This window comes from Callospermophilus lateralis, chromosome 6 (assembly GCF_048772815.1).
Source record: "Callospermophilus lateralis isolate mCalLat2 chromosome 6, mCalLat2.hap1, whole genome shotgun sequence".
NCBI classification, from domain to species: Eukaryota; Metazoa; Chordata; class Mammalia; order Rodentia; family Sciuridae; genus Callospermophilus; species Callospermophilus lateralis.
In genome coordinates this window covers 95756385-95773532 of record NC_135310.1, presented here as the reverse complement: position 1 = coordinate 95773532, position 17148 = coordinate 95756385, and the positions used below count along the sequence as shown (strand labels likewise).

Sequence of the window (17148 nt, the reverse complement as noted above, 5' to 3'; positions counted from 1 at the left end):
TTTTAAAGTCAACAAAAACTCCAAAGTTACATAAAATATGTATATATGGTATACGTGTTTGCCAAAACATTAAGTTATACAATTAAATTCAATGATCTTATTTGATACAGACATATTTCAGAAAAAGTGAACAAATCTGTGAAACACAAATATTATAAAACTGCCATATAGAGAGATTCTGTTAATATTCATTAATATTTAGTGCTTCGCAATAATTCTTAGATGTTTTATAACTGGTATTCCTATAATGTGGAATATTTGCTTTAGAAGTATTCTTCTAGAATTATTAATATTTTAAGTAAATAATCTCACAAAATCTTGAAGCACATTAAATTTGAAAAACACTTATTGTTACTCATCTACAATTATATCTAAATATAATTGGTACATTGAACAAATATACATGGAAATTTTGGAAATGCAATATTTTACCCTATTTTATTTTTAGTTATTTTTTTCAAAATGGGGGAACACACACACACAGCTTTAACTTCTCAGGTAAAAACATATTCTCCATCAGTATAGGATCTCATTTTCCAAGTGGTACAGTTGTAGCTACCCCAGACAGAAATACAGAAGATTATCAGAAATTATTTTGAATCCTTATACTCCAATAAAATAGAAGATAGTGAAGGCATTGATAAATTTCTTAAGTCATATGATTTGCCCAGATTGAGTCAGGAGGATATTGACAACCTAAACAGACCAATATCAATTGAGGAAATAGAAGATACCATCAAAAGACTACCAACTAAGAAAAGCCCAGGACCGGATGGGTATACAGCAGAGTTTTTCAAAACCTTTAAAGAGGAATTAACACCAATACTTTTCAAGCTATTTAAGGAAATAGAAAAAGAGGGAGAACTTCCAAATTCATTCTATGAGGCCAACATCACCCTGATTCCTAAACCAGACAAAGACACTTCAAAGAAAGAAAACTACAGACCAATATCTCTAATGAACCTAGATGCAAAAATCCTCAATAAACTTCTGGCGAACCGGATACAAAAACATATCAAAAAAATTGTGCACCATGATCAGGTAGGATTTATCCCTGGGATGCAAGGTTGGTTCAATATACGGAAATCAATAAATGTTATTCACCACATCAACAGGCTTAAAAATAAGAACCATATGGTCATCTCGATAGATGCAGAAAAAGCATTCGACAAAGTACAGCATCCCTTTATGTTCAAAACTCTAGAAAAACTAGGGATAACAGGAACATACCTCAACATTGTAAAAGCAATCTATGCTAAGCCTCAGGCTAGCATCATTCTGAATGGAGAAAAACTGAAGGCGTTCCCTCTAAAATCTGGAACAAGACAGGGATGCCCTCTCTCACCACTTCTGTTCAACATAGTTCTCGAATCACTGGCCAGAGCAATTAGACAGACGAAAGAAATTAAAGGCATAAAAATAGGAAAAGAAGAACTCAAATTATCACTATTTGCAGATGACATGATTCTATACCTAGCAGACCCAAAAGGGTCTACAAAGAAACTATTAGAGCTAATAAATGAATTCAGCAAAGTGGCAGGCTATAAGATCAACACGCATAAATCAAAGGCATTCCTGTATATCAGCAACAAATCCTCTGAAATGGAAATGAGGACAACCACCCCATTCACAATATCCTCAAAGAAAATAAAATACTTGGGAATCAACCTAACAAAAGAGGTGAAAGACTTATACAATGAAAACTACAGAACCCTAAAGAGAGAAATAGAAGAAGATCTTAGAAGATGGAAAAATATACCCTGTTCATGGATAGGTAGAAGTAACATCATCAAAATGGCGATATTACCAAAAGTTCTCTATAGGTTTAATGCAATGCCAATCAAAATCCCAACGGCATTTCTTGTAGAAATAGAGAAAGCAATCATGAAATTCATATGGAAAAATAAAAGACCCAGAATAGCAAAAACAATTCTAAGCAGGAAATGTGAATCAGGCGGCATAGCTATACCAGACTTCAAACTATACTACAGAGCAATAGTAACAAAAACAGCATGGTACTGGTACCAAAACAGGCAGGTGGACCAATGGTACAGAATAGAGGACACAGAAACCAATCCACAAAACTACAACTATCTTATATTTGATAAAGGGGCTAAAAGCATGAAATGGAAGAAGGATAGCATCTTCAACAAATGGTGTTGGGAAAACTGGAAATCCATATGCAACAAAATGAAACTGAATCCCTTTCTCTCGCCATGCACAAAAGTTAACTCAAAGTGGATCAAGGAACTTGATATCAAATCAGAGACATGGCGTCTGATAGAAGAAAAACTTGGCTATGATCTACATACTGTGGGGTCGGGCTCCAAATTCCTCAATAGGACACCCATAGCACAACAGTTAATAACTAGAATCAACAAATGGGACTTACTAAAACTAAAAAGTTTTTTCTCAGCAAAAGAAACAATAAGAGAGGTGAATAGGGAGCCTACGTCCTGGGAACAAATCTTTACTCCTCACACTTCAGACAGAGCCCTAATATCCAGAATATACAAAGAACTAAAAAAATTAGACAATGAGATAACGAATAACCCAATCAACAAATGGGCCAAGGACCTGAACAGAAATTTCTCAGAGGAGGACATACAATCAATCAACAAGTATATGAAAAAATGCTCACCATCTCTAGCAGTCAGAGAAATGCAAATCAAAACCACCCTAAGATACCATCTCACTCCAGTAAGATTGGCAGCCATTAGGAAGTCAAACAGCAACAAGTGCTGGCGAGGATGTGGAGAAAAGGGTACTCTTGTACATTGCTGGTGGGACTGCAAATTGGTGAGGCCAATTTGGAAAGCAGTATGGAGATTTCTTGGAAAGCTCGGAATGGAACCACCATTTGATCCAGCTATTCCACTACTCGGTCTATTCCCTAAAGACCTAAAAAGAGCACACTATAGGGACACTGCTACATCCATGTTCATAGCAGCACAATTCACAATAGCAAGACTGTGGAACCAACCTAGATGCCCTTCAATAGACGAATGGATAAAAAAAATGTGGCATTTATACACAATGGAGTATTACTCTGCATTAAGAAATGACAAAATCATAGAATTTGGAGGGAAATGGATGGCATTAGAGCAGATTATGCTAAGTGAAGCTAGCCAATCCCTTAAAAACAAATGCCAAATGTCTTCTTTGATATAAGAAGAGTTACTAAGAACAGAGTAGGGAAGAAGAGCATGAGAAGAAGATTAACATTAAACAGGGATGAGAGGTGGGAGGGAAAGGGAGAGAGAAGGGAAATTGCATGTAAATGGAAGGAGACCCTCAGGGGTATACAAAATTACATACAAGAGGAAGTGAGGGGAAAGGAGGGAAAATATAAGGGGGAGAAATGAATTACAGTAGAGGGGGTAGAGAGAGAAGAGGGGAGGGGAGGGGGGAGGGGGGATAGCGGAGGATGGGAAAGGCAGCAGAATACAACAGACTCCAGAATGGCAATATGTAAATCAATGTGCAACTGATGTGATTCTGCAATCTGTATATGGGGTAAAAATGGGAGTTCATATCCCACTTGAATCAAAGTGTGAATTATGATATATCAAAAACTATGTAATGTTTTGAACAACCTACAATAAAAATTAATTAAAAAAAAAAAAAAAAATGGGGGAACATTTTTCTGCCACTGGATGAAAATTTGGCATTCCCTCCAAGTTCTACCTTCTCTTTAAGTCATACAGCAAATCAGAAACTAACCCAGACTAAGAAATGTATTATCACTTAAATTTTCCTTCAGAGATATGACTTTTGCCATCCTCCTCCACCAGCCAAGGCATGTAGGTGACCTGACACCAGCTGTCTGCCTGGAGGACAGGAGAAAGCTGGTTTCTGTTCTTTTTTTTTTTTTTTTATCCTTACCCCTCACCTTCAGGCTAGCTGACATTGCTAACCCTTCTAGTTCAGCATGCTGAGACAGAGAGGTAAAGTGAAGAGGGGTGAAGTACACAGTAAAGGACAGCTGTTACTGCTAGCAGTTGATACCCTTGTAAATAGCGTCTTTGCGCTCTAGGAATGGCAGGTGTTTCAAACTAATTGCTTACTTAATGGAGGGGGCCAGATAATATACAGGATGCTCAATTAAATTTGAATTTCAGATAAACAGTAAATAATTTTTTTGTAATATATTTGTCCCAAACATTGCATGGAATATACTTAAACTTTTTTTTTTTTTTTTAATTTAAATGTAACCGGTTGCCTTATCTTTTCAGTTGTATTGAATCTGACAGGCTTATGATTCAAGAGCATATGTGTATAATCTTCAGAAGCTGTGCAGTTAGCAAGTACAGCTCCTAGGACCTATAGTTGTAGGATTCTGCTTTTGGTTGGGCATTTCTACTTTGGTCTTGATCTGATTTTTTTTTAAGGTTATGTACATAATTGCTGTTGACAATTCCTTGCCTGTGTTAGTGAAAAAGTTGCGCTCACACCTTGTTATCGTTTGGATGTGAGGTGTCCCCCAAAAGCTTACAAGTGAGACAATGTGGGGAGGTTCAGAGGAGAAATGATAGGATTGTGAGAATCAACCCAGTCAGTAAATTAATCCTCTGATTGGGATTAACTGAGTGGTAATTGAAGAGGTAGGGTGTGGCTGGAGGAGGTGGGTCTTTGGAGGCGTGGTTTTGGTGTATATATTTGTATCCAGTGAGTGGAGTCTCTTCCTCTGCTTTCCAGATCACCCTGATGTGAGTCACTTCTTTCTGCCATACTCTCTCCCCATGATGTTTAGCCTCACCTCCAGCCCTGAGGAATGGAGCTGGCCTTCTATGGACTAAGACCTCTGAAACCGTGAGCCTTCAAATAAACTTTTCCTACTTTAAAATTGTTCTGGTCTGATCCATTAGTCACAGCAGCAGAAAAGCTGACTAAACCACACCTTAAATAGTCAAGGATGACTGTTTTTTTTTTTTTTCCAAGGCAGTTTCAAAAGGAGAGAGAGAGGTCTGAGATGAATTTGAAATAAAGGGTGAAAGAATTTTTAATGGCTGGAGCAAGAGGAGGAACACAGGTCATGTGTGTTTGCTAGTGGACTTTGTAGTTCAACTTGGAGCATGGGGTCCCTGAACTTAGGCTCAGGACTAACCCCCACGAAAGTTGAAATTTAGGATGCTTTCTTTTTAAAGCTTACATTTCAAAGTGATGCCCCCCCCCCAGGTCCTCAGAAAGATATTTCTGGTTTGGAAAACTGACTAGAGTTTTTTGATTTGCATATCAAAGGGGGCACAGAGAAAGCATTTTACAATTGAAAGTTTCCTAAATACAACCTCTAAGAAGGGGAAGGTTGGTCAGGAGTCTGGAGTCAGGAAGAAGCCTGTTTAAATTTGGTCAAACCTCCAGGAGGGTTTAAAGCCATCTTGGCCCATTATTAGAAGAATCATTTGGGCAGAATATAAAATGTCTCTACTTCAATCTCATTTCCTGAGGGGTATTCTAGCCTGTGATAAAAATTTCTACATTCCCTGCCATTCTCTGCCCTCCTTGTATGTACATCAATATTTATTTATTTATTTATTTTGTTTTACTAATTTTTGTTTATTTATATATGACAGTGGAATGCATTACAATTCTTATTACACATATAGAGCACAATGTTTCATATCCTCGGTTGTATACAAAGTATATTCATGCCAACTCTAGATGAGGCAGAGGGGTAGGAAGGGAAGGGAGGGGGTGAGGGAGTATTGGGTTAAAAATGATAGTAGAATGTGATGGACATTATTATCCAAAGTACATGTATACAGACACGAATTGTACAGCCATATTTAATTCTCAAACAGTCTCTAATTCTTATTTTCTCTCCCTCTCTTCCTCTCTCTCTCTATCCTCTCTCTCTCTCTCTCTCTCTCTCTCACACACACACACACACACACACACACACACACACACACACAGCTTTAACTTCTCAGGTAAAAACATATTCCCCATCAGTATAGGATCTCATTTTCCAAGTGGTACAGTTGTAGCTACCCCAGACACACTGTCACATGTGGTCTGTGGAAGAGTGTCAGGAGAGATGTTCAAAAGTTAGCTCTCTACAAAATTGTTTTCCACAAAATCATGTCTCTAAATGTCCTCTCTCCTTTCTGAATACTGACCCTTTTGATAGCAACGATATATCCCAGTTAAATTTTGTTTTTAAATATGATATTTTATTTGCAGCATAATTTTCTGATGTGTGAAATAAAGTTTACTTTTTAGCACTCTGTTTATGTCTACAAGTTGTGAAGTTAATTTTGAGAGTCAGATACAATAATTTAATCCATCTATTTAAACAAATTCTAGGTTATATAGTAACACACATTTTACTATTTCTTAGCCTTCTACACACAATTTTAAACTCCTGGAAATTTTCCTACCTACATTTTCCTTTACATTTCTTAAAATGTTCTGCATTTTATTGTATGATTTTCCCCCAAAGATTATTAAAGCCTCATTAGCAAATTTTTAATTAGTGCTCATATGCTTAGGAGTTTCTATAATACTAAACATTCCCTTTTATTAAAATATTTTCTTTCTCACCTTTCATGACACTTGGCTGTCTTCTTGCCTGCCCAATAACTCTTTTGCAAACCAGTTTTTCAGCCTTGCCATAATGCACATATTTCCCAAGGCAGTGTCCTGGGTCAGTTAATCTCTGTCTTTTCTAAAAACTGCTCCTCCTCCAGTTTCTTACTCACAGTGCTTACTAGTCCAAGTTTAGAAACTCAGCATCATTATCCACATATCTAGTTGCTGGTTCCTGACACCTCTTCCTTAGATCAAATCTTGCAACTTTCCTTCTGCTACCACTATTCTTATTTGAGTTATCATTACATTTCAACTCAGGAAGTATACCAGCTTCTTCCCACCCAGTCTCTCTTCCCATTGTTTCTATGAGCTGTCATTGCAGTCACATCAATTTTATCTAGTTGTAATCATCTAAGACCTTTGGTCAAAACCTTCAGTGGTGCAAGATAATTATCAAGTAATCCAAGTCTTCCATGGTTTTATTTTCAGTGCTTCCACACATTATACATCTACTGGTGTGGTTGAACCACACTTCTTCTTATGGTTGAACCCCACTTTCTTCTCTTGTTCTGCTTGTTCATTCACACTATTCTGTCTGAAATGTCCTTTAAGTCCTAGGTATAGATATTCTCTCTTAATTGAAGACTTGAATAAATCCCCAGATTGGAACTTCCTTTAGCATTGTATCTACAACTCTTCTAGTCTATTTGTTGTTTTCTGTCTTATATTACAATCATTGGTTTAAAATTTGAATCAAATCGACCATATAGTGAGCTAGTTATTTTGGGTGAGGGAGGTAAATTGACTTAAATGAGTACAAATGAAATGAGTTCTAAATAAATGAGTTCTAAGAAGACATTTGAGAAATATGAGGTAAGGAGGCGAGTTTGCTCTTGTCTGTCCAGAAAAGTCCATGGCACAATTGAAATTTCACCAGATGGAGCAGAATGTTTGGCAGAAGCTGGACTGCACATGCACCACTTTTTAATGTAATTATAAGTAGAAAAACCATATGCCAATCAAGTTAAAATGCAATATGGCTAGCTCTACTCTGAAGAAAATTTGGATGAAAAATTTGGATAGCATTATGGCAGAGGAAAATATTTAAGATTACAAAGAGATGAACTTGAGTTTTCAATAAATATGGTCCTTAACATATAACTTGGCAATTATTTGGATGTTGCATATGTGTTGATTCTACCACAGATATGGTTTTACACACTGTTTCTACTTTGTAAACTTGTACTATTGAGAGTCACTTATGTTTTCATTCATTCAACAAATATTTATTCCCAAAGGTTATTAAAGCCTTGTTAGCAAATCTTTAATTAGTGCTCATATGCTTAGGCGTTTCTGTAACACTAAATATTCCCTTTTATTAAAATGGTCTCTTTCTCGCCTTTCATGACACTTGGCTGTCTTGAACAACAAATATTAGTTGAGCAACTATTCCATGCCTGATACTGGCTAAGGAATACAATAATGAGCAGAACAAACAAAACCATCAATTCCATGGAGCTTAGGGTCTAGTCTTATGGAAGGAAACTCCATGTTAAGATTTGCTAGAGTTTTTTCTTGTGGTGGGGCATTTTTTTTCCCTAGAGTCCCAATCAAATGTTCCATCTGATTCCTTTGACCATTTTCCCTGACTTTTACTGTTATTAGGAACATTGAACCTAATGTGAGATGAAGAACTAGATAAAAGAGAGAGTTCACAAAACCTATCTCATCCTCCCCATTACTAAACATTCATTCATCATCTTTGTCTCCCCCTATGGCATAAACCAATTTTTCACTTCACAAGATATATTGTTATATAAATATAATTAAATCATTTTTTGTGTTTTTTTCTAATATAAGTTTTAATTTTTAATTACCACATAACAATTGTACATATTTATGGGGACTAGCATGATATTATAATAAATGTGTAATGATCAAATCAGCATAATTATCATATGATCACCTGACACATTGTTTCTTTGTCTTAGAACATTCAAAATCCTTTCTTAGAGCTATTTTGAAATGTGCAATAGATTATTGTTAACTATAGTTGCCCTACTGTGCAAAGAAAACTAGCACTTATTCCTCTTGCTCATCTGTATTATCCACTTTTCTCTACTTTTGTTGCTTCTCCCTTCCCATTCTTTTGAAAGAGAAATATCCCTCACACATGGGTTCATATATTAATTAAATTATTTGTTTCAGCTCTAGGTTTTACTTATTCTGAGAAGTAGTGAACTTCCCAACCACAATACAAAATGTAATGTAAATCAATTTGCTAAAGGTGGCCTCTATACTGCTTTGCCACAGAGCATCTATTGTAGAATTCAGTTGTACCTGCCTACTTTCCCACTCGAATACTTCTTGAACCTTTTTTTCAGAGCTGACAGGTTTTCTGAAAATTATAACAGGAAACAACAATTATGCACAATAAACATTTGCTATTGAATTGCTTTCTAACCATATTAATTTTCATTATCCTCATGTTTAGTGGGTATGTTGAAAAACAGAACTGCCCTGAATATGGAAAACAAGACTAATTGGGGTTAGGTGAAGTGTTTTCCTGCTGCTTCCAAAGCCTCTTCAGGCAATGCTATTTGAATACACTCCAAATTTATTTCTCTTCCAATTATAAATTTTAAAAAACCATGTATTAAACATCTCACAAAATGTTATATAGTATTTAGTCACTTCTGATTACAAAATAGACATATAAAGTATACTCTAATGTTTAAACATCTTAAAAGATCATGTAGGCGATCAAATCGATTGGCTAACTTTTAAATGGTTAACAGAATAAATTCAGTTCTGAGTTATGAGAATATCCAATAAATTAACCCAAAAGGAAGACCTTTTAAATGGCAAAGTGATCAAAATAAGACTCTAAAATTTAACAGGAAATAATAAAATCACAGATGTGAGTTTAAGTAATTTATGTTGAAAAACATGAATAAGTTTAAAATTTTCACCTAATGTGCTTCTATAGTATGAATCAGAACCATTGTCAATTAATAACAATGATTTACTGAAGTTTTATCCAGGACAACATCGCAGAGTGATTTATGAAGAAGAAAACACAGAAGAGATTAATACCTTTACCCTGAGCACAATGAAGCTGAGCAACATAAATGTTATTCATTCTGAATAGAAATGGACTCCTTTGTCTACAGCATGAGTTATAATTCCCTTAGCCTCGTATAAGGGCTTCTTATGATCTAAACTCAGAAACTGACATACTAACATACAAATCAAGTTGCAAATGCAATTGTTCACAAATTATTCACACAGAAGTCAATTGTGTTTCTTAGTACCAGAAGAAACATAATATTGTTTGCTATTCCCCTTTATAATGCAGATAGATCTGTTTTGTTCAAAAGAAAGTTAAAAACTAGTAATACTGAAATGTTTGTTTTTTTCTTACTTTGCTCAGAAACATCACATGAATTCCATGACAATGTTCATAAAAAAGAGATGACTAATATAATGCATTTATTAATAAATATTTTTAGTTTAAGAATCTGACATTGCTTCATTTTTGTTTCTAATATTAAATTCTATGATTCAATGAACATCACCAGTTTATAAGTCTATCCATCTCTTTACCTGAAGCATTAATTATTAAAAAGTAATAAATCTAACATAATATTCAAAGACACAAAATTACAATTATCTATATTATTCTAATATTGGATAATTAAGTGCCAAAGCGCATGCCATAACTTAAACACTATACATATTGATTATGATAATAAATTATAATAATTTACCACTTAATTATTAAAATATAATTATTAGCAATTGTAAATACCTTAAATATTTATATAATATAAATATGCACTTATATAATATAGTACATGATTCTATGGCATAGAATATATAAATTACACTAATATTTTTTTAACATATTTTACATGGAACAATGTCATCTCTCCCCACCAGACTTGCCTAGAGGAAAAATTAGAAGAGTTTCTTTAAGGGGACAGAGGAATCAAAGAGCATATTAATTTATAGAACACATAATGTTTCCTTTCCTAGTGTTTCTTAATCACATGTATACATGCATGCACATAAAACTAAACTGAAACAAACAAATAGAACATCAGAATGAAAAGCAAAATATAAATTTGACAATAAGAAAAAATGACTTTGATTGTTATATCTCTTCTGTCTCCAAGAATTAGGAGACAGATTTATTTTTGGTTTATACCATTTATAGATCAATGTGTAACATAATATTCTATTTTATGTTTTAGAAATTGTGACTGTTAAAACTTAACATTAAATTTCCAATGATGTCAACCTATAACTTATTAGTTTTGTAGAGATAAGACATTCATACAAAATTAAAAATATTTTTGCCTAACAGACAAATTTGAAATGTGGTTCAGAGCATATGATATGATAGTGAGAAAATGCAGTGACCCAGATGGTGCCAGGAATGGTTTGAAATCATTCTTTTCTAACAGGATGGTTTGAATCAACCTCCTAAAGACAGAATATACTGCAAGATGGTAGTCCTCGAAAGAATTTCTCCTACCTATGAAAGAATTATAAAGTAGATGAATAATTTACCAGTAAAGAATAACAAAAGGTTATAAACTAACATGAATATCATTGCTAAAAATATAGGAAGTCATGTGATTTTAAAATCCTTTATTTAGAAAGAAAACTTAAATATGCACTTAAAAATATTTTAAATCAAGTTTGCTAGAAGCAAGGAGAGGATTTAAATGCATCAGATGTAGAGCTTTGTTCAATGAGTTTCTATTCCAACTGGGAAAATTCATTTACTAATTGATTATTTATTATAACAAATGATGAGCTTCATACACCAGAAGAGAGAGGCAACAGTGTAAAGGGAACAGTAGAATAGCATGGGAGACACTGTGAAGAGTTTGAAGTGCAGTTGCCAGAAGTACAGACTGTGTGAAGGGAAATAACAGGAAGCAGAGTTAGGGAGAAAGAGGAGAAGGATCATAGATGGCTGCCATTCTAGCTTAAAGAAATTGAACTTCATTCTGAAGCCAGGGACCTTAAACACTTATGAGCAGAGAAGCAGCAAAATTGGCATACTCCTTTAGGAATACTAAGCTCTCAGCAATATACTGACAGCTGGAATTAGGAAAAATAAAAAGTCATTTCAAAAGACATAGCAATAGTTCAGGCAGGTGGAAGTAAGGATCAAATTAAGGATGAAGGAGTGTTAATTCAGCAAGAAAAAGAGGGTGGGAAAGGCTATAGGGCACCTGATAATTCACCACCATGAACATGGTTTTTCCTATTAAGCAGAATGTTTCCAAAATGATAGAGGACAGTGGGCCCAGTATGAAAGTACTTCTCATGGATAAAGAGCCAACTGGTATAGTGAGTATAGTATACACACAATCAGAGATTCTTCAAGAGGAAGTGTACTTTTTTGAATGCATTAATTGTCAAAATTGAGATATCATGAAACACTTGAAGGCAGTTTTTTTCTTTGACCTAGGAAAGTACTATGTAAACCGAGTTGCTATCTGCCTAGGCAAATGCACAACTCTCTGATCTGAAAGCATAAAGAAGGCAGAATACATTTGTATTATTTAAAAAAAAATTAAGAATAAGGGAAATGGCAAGAACCACCACTACCATCACCACCACCACCACCAACAACAACAGCAACAAAACAAAACAAAAGAAGAAAATAGATCCCAAAGCCTCTGAGCTAGGGAGGACAAGATTTGGCAATGAATATATTGTGGGTGTAGTGTGATCTCAAGGGGAAACAGCAAGGTGTTCAAGTCTGAGTGACCTGAATGATGGAGGAGACAGAAACCAAACCAGGAAACTCAATAGGAACAGCATTTAAATAGGAGGGTGATAGAATCAGCATGCATGTTTTGATTTGTGGGTCAAATAGAATATTTGTGTAGAAATAATCAACAAATGATTACAAATATGGAATAAATGAAAGTTGGTGGTAGTATTTAGAGAATAAATGACCAGGAATAATGGTATCCTACGGGAAGTTTTCAAGTTACGGTAAAGAAACATTTTGGCATTGGAATAATAAAGAGGAGATGGAAAAGAAATGATGGGATAGGAAATAAAAAAGGCCCATTGCAATGAAATCCGAGGGAGGAAGAATTATTATGAAGGAAAAGTCTTAAGAAAGAGGGAAAAGGTCTGGGGATATGGCTCAAGCAGTGGCGCGCTCGCCTGGCATGCGTGCGGCCCGGGCTCGATCCTCAGCACCACATACAAACAAAGATGTTGTGTCCAACGAAAACTGAAAAAACAAATATTAAAAATTCTCTCTCTCTCTCTCTCTCTCTCTCCAAAAAAAAAAAAAAAAAAAAGAGGGAAAAGTGTGTGTGTGTGTATGTGTATGCATGTGTGTGCATGCACACATGTTTGTGCACAAACATACAAGTGCCATAGCTAGCCAGCACAAAATTGTTTATTTAGCAAGGATTGGGCCAAGTAAACACAGAGAAGAAAATGATAGGTTTTCCACAACTGCTGCTTTAGTGCATTAGTCAGTTGCTAAAGCTAAAGTTGCAGGTACTTTGGATGAATTGAATTTAGTCATTGCGAGTGATTTTGTTGGAAATTTTATGGGCCTCTTGCTTTAGTGAACACTTCAAAGCCTTTTTTTTTTTTTTTTTTTTTGTAAGAGTTTAGAAGCCAGTCATCAAATTTTGCTCTTTCAGCTAACATGGTAATATGGTGTGGGGATGTAGCTCAGTGGTCAAGTACTTGCCTAGCATGTCAACACATCTCTCTTTCTCTGGCTTTTTTTTTTTTTTTTTAAGAAAAACGTGGTAGTTTCCATACTGTGTCTAGTCTGCAGTATTTCACTAATCCTGTTCTGGTTTAACACTGTCATAACTATTTATTTTGATAGCCATAACCACAAAGAGTCTCTTAAGTCACTTCTGTGTATAAAAGTCGTACACATTGCTTACTATTCCAGTATTGAAAAAAAAAAAAAAAACGTGACCAACATCCATATTCAGCTCAATTGGTACAGATAATTTTATATGTATGACACAAACAATGAAAATATGAGGAATCTGAATCATCATCTTAATATTGGCAGTCTTTTATTGAGCACTACTACCTGCCAGGCAGTTCTCTCAAGAGTATATTATTATCTCCATTCTTTTTAAAATTAAAAAACTTTGTTTCACTTTTACAGAAAAATTGAGTAGAAATTACAGAGTTCCCATATTCCCTGTGTTCCCACACATGTACAATCTAATAATATCCCACACCACAGTGATACATTTTTTTACAATTATGAAGCTACACTGACACAATATCACCTTAGGTCCATAATTTACATTAGGGTTCTTGGTGTTATACATTGTATGATTTTGACAAATGTAAAGTATATGTCTACCAGGTGGTACCACACAGACTCCTTCACTGCCCTGCTTGTGCTCTGCCTATTCACTTTTCCCTCCCCATTTCCCCTGGAAACCACTAATCTCATTAATGACTCTTCTGTTTTACCTAATTCACAACATCATGTAGTTGGAATCAGAATAGATTCTTTCATTTAGCAACATGCCTATAAGATTCCCCCATGTCTTTTTAGGACTCGCTAGCTCATTTCTATTGAGCATTGAAAATAAATAGTCCCTACATTGAATCTATTTATTTATTGAATCAATTTATTTTCTTTTCCCCGAAATCTGAAATTAATATAGATACTCTAATTTTCGTTGAATTGATGGTAACAAAGTATCTCTCTCCATTTCCCTACTTTTGTCCCCTTTCCTTTCCTTTTGATCTATATATGTTCATGTTTAAAGTGCATCTCTTCAATTTTTTGCTTCTTTCTTATTCTTCAGTTCTGGAGATTGAACTCAGGGCCTCATGTGTGCTAACTCAGTGCTGCACCACTGAGTTACCTGCCAGCCTGTTGTAAACACATGGCCCACAAATGATGAAGGCAGGAAATGGGAAGCAAACCTTGGATCAGCAAGCTTTCCTTTATTCTGCCCCAAAGTCAATCCATCAGGCGCCGGGGTGGGGGCAGGAGCTGGGGGCTTTATTTTCTAAGTATGGAGATGGCCCCCTGGGTTACAGAAAGAGTCTGGGTTTTATAGTTTACAATGAGGGTGAATTAATCATTGGAGACTGAGCATGTCAGAGACCTAGTTGTGCAGGTTAAAATTTTAATTCAGGAATGCAGTTGTAAAAAGTTTGAAACTCATTGTCATTGGGAAAATTTCACAACTCGGTGTCCATTGCTTATCTTCCTTTCTCTGGGACCCACTGTTACCTAGAGCTCCACTATTTGCTTTTCTCATTCCAGGATTCAGGACCCAGCATTTCAGTATTCACTTCCTCTCTCAGGACCCATTGTGGTTGGGAAGGGGTAAATGTTTGCTTTTGGTGGAGATGCTGGGGATGAACCTGGGAAGGGATGAAAGTTTGCTTTTCCCCTCAGGGCTCATTGTTACGGGAAAAGATGTACTGGACGAAGTTTGATATTTGACTAATTTCCCCTCCTTCCTCCTCCTTCACTCTGTCCTTCCATTTTTCCTGAGGAGTTTTCTTGTAGGAATATTATTTTCCATAACCCTTCACCCATAAAGTGCATTTCTTTTAGACAAAATATAGTTAGGTCTGTTTTTGATCCACTTTGACCACCTCTGTCTTAATGGTGCACTGGACTATTGACAATTAAAGTGATTATAGATAGAGTAGATTAATAGTTATTGTTTTCTATTTGTTGCCCTTGTTCTTTGTTCCTATTTTTGTCTTCTATAATTCTGCTTTTTTTTCCTTTTGTGGTTTTAACTGAGCATTTTATTTGACTCAGTTTTCTCTCTGTGTGTCTCTCTCTTTTGTGGGGGTATGCCCTATATTTTCTTTCTTTTTTAGCTTTTTGTAGTGGTTCCTACTTGAGTTTGCAATACAGCTAATTTATCACTAATTCATTTATATTCAAACCATTCTCTGACATCCAATTTCTTCAGTTTTTGTTTGTCTAAAATATCTTTACTTATCTCTCACTTAAAAATATTGTTGTTAGTACTGGAGATTGAATGCAGGAGTGCTTTACTACTGAGCTACAGTATACCACCAGCCATTTTTAAAAATTTGAGATAGGGCTTTACTAAATTATCCAGGCTGAACTTGAACTTGCAATCCTTCTGCCTCAGCCTCCAAAATAGCTGGGATTATACATATGCACGTGGCACCATATCTAGCTGTATTTCACTTTTGAAGAATAAGTTTGTAGGATTTAGAATTCTAGGTTGGTGATTGCTTTTTCCCAGCACTTAATTTTATCCCCTTTTTCTTTCTTTTCTTTGTCACATAATTTTCTCAGGCTGCCCTTGAAATTGTGATTCTCCTGCCTTAGCGTCCCTAGTTGCTGAGATTACTGGTGTGCATTACCATGTCTGGCTGTTTCTTGCATAATTTTAAAGAAAAAGTAAGATGTAATTTTGCTCTTCTACAGGTAGCATTTTTGTTTTTTGTTGTTGTTCTCTGCTTTTCAAGCTTTATCTTTGATTTTTTTTTTTTTTTTTTTTTGCACTTTGCACATGAGTGCCTTGGTGTAAAATTGTTTTGGAGGGCGGGTATTTATTCTACTTGTTGCCTCTATGTTTCTTGGATCTGTGGTTTGGAGTCTGACATTAGTCATGGAAATTCATAGGCATTATTGCTTCATATGTTCTTCCATTCCCTTCTCTCTTTTGTCTCTTCTGACTCTCTCATTACATGTATGCTACACCTTTCATAGTTATCTCACAGTGTTTTGATGTTATGTTGTCATTTTTTAAAGTCTTTTCTTGCTTTGCTTTTCAGTTTTGAAAATTATTTTTATATTTTAACTGATATATAAGAGCATAAAAATCACACATAACAATGGGGTAACAGGTGGTGTTTCAATACGTGCTTCCATTTGTGCTATTACCATCAGATTTTCTGTTGACAAATCCTAAGGATCTGAGATTTCTTTCCTCAACAATATTCATCCTACTCTGTGGAGGCATTTTTCATTTATGTTACAGTAGTTTTGATTTCTAGCATTTCATTTTTTTTCTAGAATTTTATATTTTATATATATATCAGATATATTTTACATATATCTGATATTAGTCATGGAAATTCACAGGTATTATTGTAATGTATATTATCTATTTTTCCCACTCAAGTTCTTAGCATATTAATTATAATTTTAAAAATTTGGGGCTGGGGTTGTGGCTCAGTGGTAGTGCACTCATCTGGCACGTGTAAGGCACTGGGTTCGATTCTCAGCACTACTTATAAATAAATAAATAAATAAACAAACAAAATAAAATAAAGGTATTGAATTGTCCATATATCTTTGCTTCATTAGTAGGATGAATATTGCTGAGGAAAGAAATCTCTGATCCTTAAGATTTGTCAGTAGAAAACCCAATGGTAATAGCACACAATGTAAACACCACATGTAAACCCATTGTTATGTATGGACAACTAAAAAAAATTTTTTCCTGATCTGATAATTCTAAAATTCCTGCGATATGGAACTCTGGTTCTTATATTTGTTCAATCTCTTCAAAGCGTTAAAATCTATTTATTTATGTATTTACTTTTTTTTTTTTTTTTTGTCTTTTAGTATTCCTTGTA

The 17148-nt window shown here is 35.0% G+C and overlaps 1 protein-coding gene across 1 annotated transcript in view; it reads right to left on the bottom strand.

Moving 5' to 3' along the window:
• Eys (EGF-like photoreceptor maintenance factor) overlaps positions 1–17148 on the bottom strand; it is a 1514165-nt gene that overhangs the window by 296770 nt on the left and 1200247 nt on the right.